The sequence below is a fragment of the Phyllobates terribilis genome, unplaced genomic scaffold (assembly GCF_046119375.1).
Source record: "Phyllobates terribilis strain yellow unplaced genomic scaffold, ASM4611937v1 Scaffold_13__5_contigs__length_258822181, whole genome shotgun sequence".
NCBI classification, from domain to species: Eukaryota; Metazoa; Chordata; class Amphibia; order Anura; family Dendrobatidae; genus Phyllobates; species Phyllobates terribilis.
Window position 1 is genome coordinate 48,392,015 of NW_027362773.1, and position 10,141 is coordinate 48,402,155.

General features: G+C 37.7%; 2 non-coding genes across 2 annotated transcripts; both read right to left on the bottom strand.

The window, feature by feature from the left end:
* Positions 1–1,666: 1,666 nt before the first annotated feature.
* Positions 1,667–1,748, bottom strand: TRNAS-AGA (transfer RNA serine (anticodon AGA)). Its single transcript has one exon. It is a non-coding gene; the product is annotated as a tRNA-Ser (tRNA).
* Positions 1,749–7,495: 5,747 nt separating this feature from the next.
* TRNAQ-UUG (transfer RNA glutamine (anticodon UUG)) lies at positions 7,496–7,567 on the bottom strand. The gene has a single exon. It is a non-coding gene; the product is annotated as a tRNA-Gln (tRNA).
* Positions 7,568–10,141: the final 2,574 nt, after the last annotated feature.

The following is a 10,141-nucleotide window of genomic DNA, read 5'->3' on the forward strand; positions in this document are numbered from 1 at the left end:
AGATCTGAATTCACACACCTTTTCTTAAAGCACCATGATCAAGATCAGTGATTATCCCTCTGGAAGACATCTTAGAAAAGCAAAGCAAAATTCTAGGCCTCACTAAAATGTAAAAATCTGATTTGAACTCATCATCAATTAGAACCTTGTACAGTTCATGGCTTTGCCCTCTTCATAAGGTGGATTTGAACTGGGTCCACTACAAAAACATCCTGAAAAATAACTCTAAAAATGCTCAAAGGTCTGAACATATTAATATCCATGTAAAAAAGACTTGCTTTTCATATGATCAGGCTTTTGAGCGCCTTTTAACCGCATCAAGTTGCCAAAAAGACCAAGCGGTTAACTGAAATGAGCACATCATTCTTCAGGTGTTTTTCACTTAGAAGAGTTCCAGACTTATAATGCAAGTCAAGTTGAAGGTAAGAAAGGCTCCTGAGTGACTTTTGGTGAGTTTTGTGAGCCACAAAAAGAAGCCACAAAAACGAACTCAAAAGATGCCCAAAACAATTCTTAGAAAAACGCCACCAAAAATGTTTACAAACCGCATTAGTAAATGCTGAAAAACAAGAGAAAAGATGACTCATGAAAATAAAATGCTGATGTTTCCTGAAGCCATTTTGGCTTGAAATCCATGTCAGTTTTACCCACCTGGAAAAAGTGTCATGTGATCATTAACGCAAGTCATAGAGAATGGTTGCTTGGTGTCACATAAATAGTATGAGTTTTGTTTCCTGGCATCAATTTTAATTTTGCCAATCCTATATAATAGATAAATTTGGCCATAGTATTCAAAGTGATCATTTTATGGATCCTTGTAATATTCAAGTTTTTTTGGGCTTTTGGTATGTGGATTTTAACTTAGTCTTTATATGGTTAACCTTGGGCATAGGAGGACACAGTGAGAGTGGAAAAAGTGAAACCTGTGTTTCAAGAAGAATTACCCAGAATTTGAACTCAGGTCACTGGATTCAAAGTCCAGAGTGCTAACCATTACACCATGGAACCAGAGGGACAATGTACCTAGCTGGATCTTCTTGTGAAGAAAATCGTGAAACGAGTATGTTAAATCATGAATGGATGTGAAAACAGGCTCTAATGCTGCAGTGCAAATCTACTATTAATACAAAATGGTAAATTATTATCTACTATCCTTTTATTTCACAAGTCTGTGTAGAATTCCACGATATCACAACAAGGAGAGTTTTAAATGTTGATAAAAACTGGCAAAGAGAGTGTTGCATCTATTACTTGGAAAAAGGGTGAGAAAAAATAAATTGCAAAACTTATACTGTTAGAAAGCTGTTTATCTAGAAGTTGCTAAAGATTATTCATTGTGTAGAAAAAGCTTTCATCCGAGACATAATTCAAGTAGAGTTTGTAGAAATCAAAGCCAATGTCCCAGTTCATCAGCAACGATAATGCTCTGTGGCCGCTGGAAAAGAGCGGGAGAAGGTCTTCTTACTTGATGGCACCTGCGGTGCTTCTTTTGTTTAGCATCGGGACGCACGTTATGTCGCGCAGGGTAGCCTAATCAAAAGAAGATCCGAAGATGCTGTCAGTATGGTTCTACAAGCCCAGTTCAAAGATCACAGACCTTTGTCTTGGGAGATAGACGAGGGAATATGAAAATTGATCTTCAATAATCTGTCAAAAGTTTTGGGAACATAGACAGCAGGATTTGAACCTGCGCAGGGAGACCCCAATGGATTTCTAGTCCATCGCCTTAACCACTCGGCCAAGACTACTCAGACATGAAATCCTTGTGAGTTTCACACACCTTTTCTTAAATCACAATGATTAAGATCAGTGATTATCCCCCTGGAAGACATCTTAGAAAAGCAAAGCAAAATTCTAGGCCTCACTAAAATGTAAAAATCTTATTTAAAGTCATCATCAATTAGAACCTTGTGCAGTTCATGGCTTTTCCCTCTTTATAAGACGGATTTGAACTGGGTCCACTACAAAAACATCCTGAAAAAAAATCAGAAAATGCTCAAAGGTCTGAATATATTAATTTCCATGTAAAAAAGACTTGCTTTTCATATGATCAGGCTTTTGAGCACCTTTTAACCGCATCAAGTTGCCAAAAAGGCCAAGCGGTTAACTGAAATGAGCACATCATTCTTCAGGTGTTTTTCACTTAGAAGAGTTCCAGACTTATAATGCAAGTCAAGGGGAAGGTAAGAAAGACCCCTGGAAGGCTCCTGAGTGACTTTTGGTGAGTTTTGTGAGCCACAAAAAGAAGCCACAAAAACGCACTCAAAAGATGCCCAAAACAATTCTTAGAAAAATGCCACCAAAAATGTTTACAAACCGCATTAGGAAATGCTGAAAAACAAGAGAAAAGATGACTCAGGAAAATAAAATGCTGATGTTTCCTGAAGCCATTTTGGCTTGAAATCCATGTCAGTTTTACCCACCTGGAAAAAGTGTCATGGGATCATTAACACAAGTCATAGAGAATGGTTGCTTGGTGTCACATAAATAGTATGAGTTTTGTTTCCTGACATCAATTTTAATTTCGCCAATCCTATATAATAGATAAATTTGGCCATAGGATTCAAAGTGATCATTTTATGGTTCCTTGTAATATTCAAGTGTTTTTTGGCTTTTGGTATGTGGATTTTAACTTTGTCTTTATATGGTAAACCTTGGGCATAGGAGGACACAGTGTGAGTGGAAAAAGTGAAACCTGTGTTTCATGAAGAACTACCCAGGATTTGAACTCAGATCACTGGATTCAAAGTCCAAAATGCTAACTGTTACACCATGGAACCAGAGGGACAATGTACCTAGCTGGATCTTCTTGTGAAGAAAATGGTGAAACGAGTATGTTAAATCATGAATGGATGTGAAAACAGGCTCTAATGCTGCAGTGCAAATCTACTACTAATACAAAATGGTAAATTAATATCTACTATCCTTTTATTTCACAAGTGTGTGTAGAATTCCACGATATCACAACAAGGAGAGTTTTAAATGTTGATAAAAACTGGCAAATAGAGTGTTGCATCTATTACTTGGAAAAAGGGTGAGAAAAAAATAAATTGCTAAACTTATACTGTTAGAAAGCTGTTCATCCAGAAGTTGCTAAAGATTATTCATTGTGTAGTAAAATCTTTCATCCGAGACATAATTCTAGTAGATTTTGTAGAAATCAAAGCCCATGTTCCAGTCCATCAGCCACGATAGTGCTCTGTGGCCGCTGGACAAGAGGGGGAGAAGGTTTTCTTACTTGATGGCACCCGTGGTGCTTCTTTTGTTTAGCATCGGGACGCACGTTATGTCGCGCAGGGCAGGCTAATTAAAAAAAGATCCGAAGATGCTGTCAGTATGGTTCTACAATCCAAGTCCAAAGATCACAGACCACTGTCTTGGGAGATAGACGAAGGAATATGAAAATTGATCTTCAATAATCTGTCAAAAGTTTTGGGAACATGGACGTAGCCAGCAGGATTTGAACCAAAGCAGGGAGATCCCAAAGGATTTTCTAGTCCATCTGCTTAACCACTCGGCCACGACTAATCAGATCTGAATTCACACACCTTTTCTTAAAGCACCATGATCAAGATCAGTGATTATCCCTCTGGAAGACATCTTAGAAAAGCAAAGCAAAATTCTAGGCCTCACTAAAATGTAAAAATCTGATTTGAACTCATCATCAATTAGAACCTTGTACAGTTCATGGCTTTGCCCTCTTCATAAGGTGGATTTGAACTGGGTCCACTACAAAACATCCTGAAAAATAACTCTAAAAATGCTCAAAGGTCTGAACATATTAATTTCCATGTAAAAAAGACTTGCTTTTCATATGATCAGGCTTTTGAGCGCCTTTTAACCGCATCAAGTTGCCAAAAAGGCCAAGCGGTTAACTGAAATGAGCACATCATTCTTCAGGTGTTTTTCACTTAGAAGAGTTCCAGACTTATAATGCAAGTCAAGTCAAAGGTAAGAAAGACTCCTGGAAGGCTCCTGAGTGACTTTTGGTGAGTTTTGTGAGCCACAAAAAGAAGCCACAAAAACGCACTCAAAAGATGCCCAAAACAATTCTTAGAAAAACGCCACCAAAAATGTTTACAAACCGCATTAGGAAATGCTGAAAAACAAGAGAAAAGATGACTCATGAAACTAAAATGCTGATGTTTCCTGAAGCCATTTTGGCTTGAAATCCATGTCAGTTTTACCCACCTGGAAAAAGTGTCATGTGATCATTAACACAAGTCATAGAGAATGGTTGCTTGGTGTCACATAAATAGTATGAGTTTTGTTTCCTGACATCAATTTTAATTTCGCCAATCCTATATAATAGATAAATTTGGCCATAGTATTCAAAGTGATCATTTTATGTATCCTTGTAATATTCAAGTTTTTTGGGGCTTTTGGTATGTGGATTTTAACTTAGTCTTTAAATGCTAAACCTTGGGCATAGGAGGACACAGTGAGAGTGGAAAAAGTGAAACCTGTGTTTCATGAAGAATTACCCAGGATTTGAACTCAGGTCACTGGATTTAAAGTCCAGAATGCTAACCATTACACCATGGAACCAGAGGGACAATGTACCTAGCTGGATCTTCTTGTGAAGAAAATCGTGAAACGAGTATGTTAAATCATGAATGGATGTGAAAACAGGCTCTAATGCTGCAGTGCAAATCTACTATTAATACAAAATGGTAAATTAATATCTACTATCCTTTTATTTCACAAGTCTGTGTAGAATTCCACGATATCACAACAAGGAGAGTTTTAAATGTTGATAAAAACTGGCAAAGAGAGTGTTGCATCTATTACTTGGAAAAAGGGTGAGAAAAAATAAATTGCAAAACTTATACTGTTAGAAAGCTGTTCATCCAGAAGTTGCTAAAGATTATTCATTGTGTAGTAAAAGCTTTCATCCGAGAAATAATTCAAGTAGAGTTTGTAGAAATCAAAGCCAATGTCCCAGTTCATCAGCCACGATAATGCTCTGTGGCCGCTGGACAAGAGCGGGAGAAGGTCTTCTTACTTGATGGCACCCGCGGTGCTTCTTTTGTTTAGCATCGGGACGCACGTTATGTCGCGCAGGGTAGGATAATCAAAAGAAGATCCGAAGATGCTGTCAGTATGGTTCTACAAACCCAGTTCAAAGATCACAGACCTTTGTCTTGGGAGATAGACGAGGGAATATGAAAATTGATCTTCAATAATCTGTCAAAAGTTTTGGCAACATAAACGCAGCCAGTAGGATTTGAACCTGCGCAGGGAGACCCCAATGGATTTCTAGTCCATCACCTTAACCACTCTGCCATGACTACTCAGACATGAAATCCTTGTGAGTTTTACACACCTTTTCTTAAATCACAATGATTAAGATCAGTGATTATCCCCCTGGAAGACATCTTAGAAAAGCAAAGCAAAATTCTAGGCCTCACTAAAATGTAAAAATCTGATTTAAAGTCATCATCAATTAGAACCTTGTACTGTGATCATTAACACAATTCATGGTTGCTTGATGTCACATAAATAGTATGAGTTTTGTTTCCTGACGTCAATTTTAATTTTTGCTACTCCTATATAATAGATAACTTTGGCCATAGGATTCAAAGTGATCATTTTATGGATCCTTGTAATATTCAAGTTTTTTTTGGCATGTGAATTTTAACTTTGTCTTTAAATATTAAACCTTGGGCATAGGAGGACACAGTGTGAGCAGAAAAAGTGAAACCTGTGTTTCATGAAGAATTACCGTGGTTCCACAGAGATTTAAACACAGATTATTGGATTCAAAGTCCAGAGGGATAACCATTACACCATGGAACCTGAGGGACAATGTATCTCGCTGGATCTTCTTGTGAAGAAAAGGGTGAAACGAGCATGTTAAATCATGAATGGTGTTGAAAATAGGCTTTAAAGCTGCAGTGCAAATCTACTATTAATACAAAATGTTAAATTAATATCTACTATCCTTTTTTCTCACAAGTGTGTGTAGAATTCCATGATATCACAACAAGGAGAGTTTTAAATGTTGATAAAAACTGGCAAATAGAGTGTTGCATCTATTACTTGGAAACAGGGTGAGAAAAAAGAAATTGCAAAACTTATACTGTTAGAAAGCTGTTCATCCAGAAGTTGCTAAGCATTATTCATTGTGTGGTAAAAGCTTTCATCCGAGACATAATTCAAGTAATGTTTGTAGAAATCAAAGCCCATGTCCCACTCCATCATCCACGATAGTGCTCTGTGGCAGCTGTACAACAGCGGGAGAAGGTCTACTTAATTGATGGCACCCGCGATGCTTCTTTTGTTTAGCATCGGGACGCACGTTATGTCGCGCAGGGCAGGCTAATCAAAAGAAGATGCAAAGATGCTGTCAGTATGGTTCAACAAACCAAGTCCAAAGATCACAGACCACTGTCTTGGGAGATAGAAAAGGGAATATGAAAATTAATCTTCAATAATCGGTCCAAAGTATTGGGAACATGGACGTAGCCAGTTGTATTTGAACCTGCGCGGGGAGACCCCAATGGATTTCTAGTCCATCGCCTTAACCACTCAGCCACGAGTACACAGACATGAAATACTTGTGAGTTTTACACAACTTTTCTTAAAGCACCATGATCAAGATAAGTGATTATCCCTCTGGAAGACATCTTAGAAAAGCAAAGCAAAATTCTAGGCCTCACTAAAATGTAAAATTCTGATTTAAAGTCATCATCAATTAGAACCTTGTACAGTTCATGGCTTTTCCCTCTTCATAAGGTGGATTTGAACTGGGTCCACTACAAAAACATCCTGAAAAAAACTCTGAAAATGCTCAAAGGTCTGAACATATTAATTTCCATTTAAAAAAGACTTGCTTTTCATTTGATCAGGCTTTTGAGCACCTTTGAACCGCATCAAGTTGCCAAAAACACCAAGCGGTAAACTGAAATGAGCACATCATTTTTCTGGTGTTTTTCACTTAGAAGAGTTCCAGACTTATAATGCAAGTCAAGGGGAAGGTAAGAAAGACCCCTGGAAGGCTCCTGAGTGAGTTTTATGAGCCACAAAAAGACGCCACAAAAACGCACTCAAAAGATGCCCAAATCAATTCTTAGAAAAACGCCACCAAAAATGTTTGCAAACCACATTAGGAAATGCTGAAAAACAAGAGAAAAGATGACTCAGGAAAATAAAATGCTGATGTTTTCTGAAGCCATTTTGGCTTGAAATCCATGTCAGTTTTTCCCACCTGGAAAAAGAGTTATTTGATCATTAACACAAGTCATAGAGAATGGTAGTTGGTGTCACATAAATAGTATGAGTTTTGTTTCCTGACGTCAATTTTAATCCTGTATAATAGATAACTTTGGCCATAGGATTCAAAGTGATGATTTTATGGATCCTTGTAATATTCAAGTTTTTTTTGGCTTTTGGTAATTGAATTTTAACTTTGTCTTTATATGTTAAACCTTGGGCATAGGAGGACACAGTGTGAGCAGATAAAGTGAAACCTGTGTTTTATGAAGAATTAGCCAGTTTCTACTGAGATTTGAACTCAGATCACTGGATTCAAAGTCCAGAGTGCTAACCATTACACCATGGAACCAAAGGCACATTGAATCTTGCAGGCTCTTCTTGTGAGGAAAAGGGTGAAACCAGCATTTTAAATCATGAATGGTTGTGAAAACAGGCTCTAATGCTGCAGTGCAAATCTACTATTAATACAAAATGGAAAATTAATATCTACTATCCTTTTATTTCACAAGTGTGCGTAGAATTCCACGATATCACAACAAGGAGAGTTTTAAATGTTGATAAAAACTGGCAAATAGAGTGTGGCATCTATTACTTGGAAAAAGGGTGAGAAAAAATAAATTGCAAAACTTATACTGTTAGAAAGCTGTTCATTCAGAAGTTGCTAAACATTATTCTTTGTGTAGTAAATAGAGATGAGCGTTGTTCGACTTGAACTGTTTGCCAATCTCAAATTCGAGCTGTTTTGGGCGGTGTTCGAGCCGTTCGGCGAACACGAACGATTTGAAAAAAATTCGGCTGTTCGAGGTTATGTTCGATAACTGTTCGTGCACCAAAATCATAACTGCATTTTTTCTCAGTAATGATGAAAATTAATGTTAATACGCAGTTTGAGTGTACAGCGGGGCAGGGGATGGATCTCTGCAGGAATAATGAAGATCTCCATTTTTTTTCTCTTTCCCGCATTTACAGTGGGGGTTGCAATCTGTCAGCCTATCAGCAGCACATACACGGAGCGAAGTGCTTTTTTTAACACAAGCAAGGGCATGTGTTATTGGCAGTGTACGTCACATGTCCTTGCCCTATAAGACCCAGCCATTTTCCCCGTCGCCACCATTTCCTCACTGCTGCAGCTGCGTGTTAGACGGCACCGCTGTTGCTGTGTGCGCTATACCTTGTTAATTTCAAGCCAATTTTCGCACAAATCTACAGATAGCTTGGGAGTAGGGAATAGTTGTGATTGCAGTCCTTTTAAGGACTAGGTTACAGCATTTCCTACGACTTTTATCAGGCAGGTCTGTGCTCTTAAATAAATAGGTTGGGAGTAAAGACTAATTGTAATTGCAGTCCTTTTCAGGACTAAGTTACATCAGTTTCTATCAGTTTCTATCAGTTTGTGCCAGTGCTGTTCAAGTTTTTTTCACAGCATTTGGCTAAATCTAGCAAAGCTAATCCTTTTTGGCCTATTGCAGAGTGTGTTAGTCAGTGGAGTAGCCTATCTGTGTTGCAAGCTACACAACCTGTGTATAGAATACCAATTTTTTTACTGCACCTAGTGAAGTAAAACCTTTTGGGCATAGCATCATTCTATTAGTCCATCTATACTGACCTCCATCAGGTTGCAAATGAAAAATATTTTTTTTCTGCATCTAGCTCTGAAAAAATATTTGGGCATCTAGCAGTGTGTGGGACTTGTTCTATTAGTCCATATATACTGACCTCCATCAGGTTGCAAATTGAATATAATTTTTTTCTGCATCTAGCTCTGAAAAAATATTTGGGCTTCTAGCAGTGTGTGGGACTCGGTCTATTAGTCCATCTATACTGACCTCCATCAGGTTGCAAATTAAAAATAATTTTTTTCTGCATCTAGCTCTGAAAAAATATTTGGGCTTCTAGCAGTGTGTGGGACTTGTTCTATTAGTTCATCTATACTGACCTCCATAAGGTTGCAAATTGAATATAATTTTTTTCTGCATCTAGCTTCTAAAAAATATTTGGGCTTCTAGCAGTGTGTGGGACTTGGTCTATTAGTCCATCTATACTGACCTCCATCAGGTTGCAAATTAAAAATATTTTTTTTCTGCATCTAGCTCTGAAAAAATATTTGGGCTTCTAGCAGTGTGTCGGGCTTGTTCTATTAGTCCATCTATACTGACCTCCATCAGGTTGCAAATCGAATATAATTTTTTTCTGCATCTAGCTCTGAAAAAATATTTGGGCTTCTAGCAGTGTGTGGGACTTGGTCTATTAGTCCATCTATACTGACCTCCATCAGGTTTCAAATTAAAAATAATTTTTTTCTGCATCTAGCTCTGAAAAAAATATTTGGGCTTCTAGCAGTGTGTGGGACTTGTTCTATTAGTCCATCTATACTGACCTCCATCAGGTTGCAAATTGAATATAATTTTTTTCTGCATCTAGCTCTCATGAAATATTTGGGCTTCTAGCAGTGTGTGGGACTTCGTCTATTAGTCCATCTATACTGACCTCCATCAGGATGCAAATGAAAAATAATTTTTGTCTGCATCTAGCTCTGAAAAAATATTTGGGCTTCTAGCAGTGTGTGGGACTTGTTCTCTTAGTCCATCTATACTGACCTCCATCAGGTTGCAAATTGAATATATTTTTTTCTGCATCTAGCTCTGAAAAAATATTTGGGCTTCTAGCAGTGTGTGGGACTCGGTCTAGTAGTCCATCTATACTGACCTCCATCAGGTTGCAAATTAAAAATAATTTTTTTCTGCATCTAGCTCTGAAAAAATATTTGGGCTTCTAGCAGTGTGTGGGACTTGTTCTATTAGTCCATCTATACTGACCTCCATCAGGTTGCAAATTGAATATAATTTTTTTCTGCATCTAGCTCTGAAAAAATATTTGGGCTTCTAGCAGTGTGTGGGACTTGGTCTATTAGTCCATCTATACT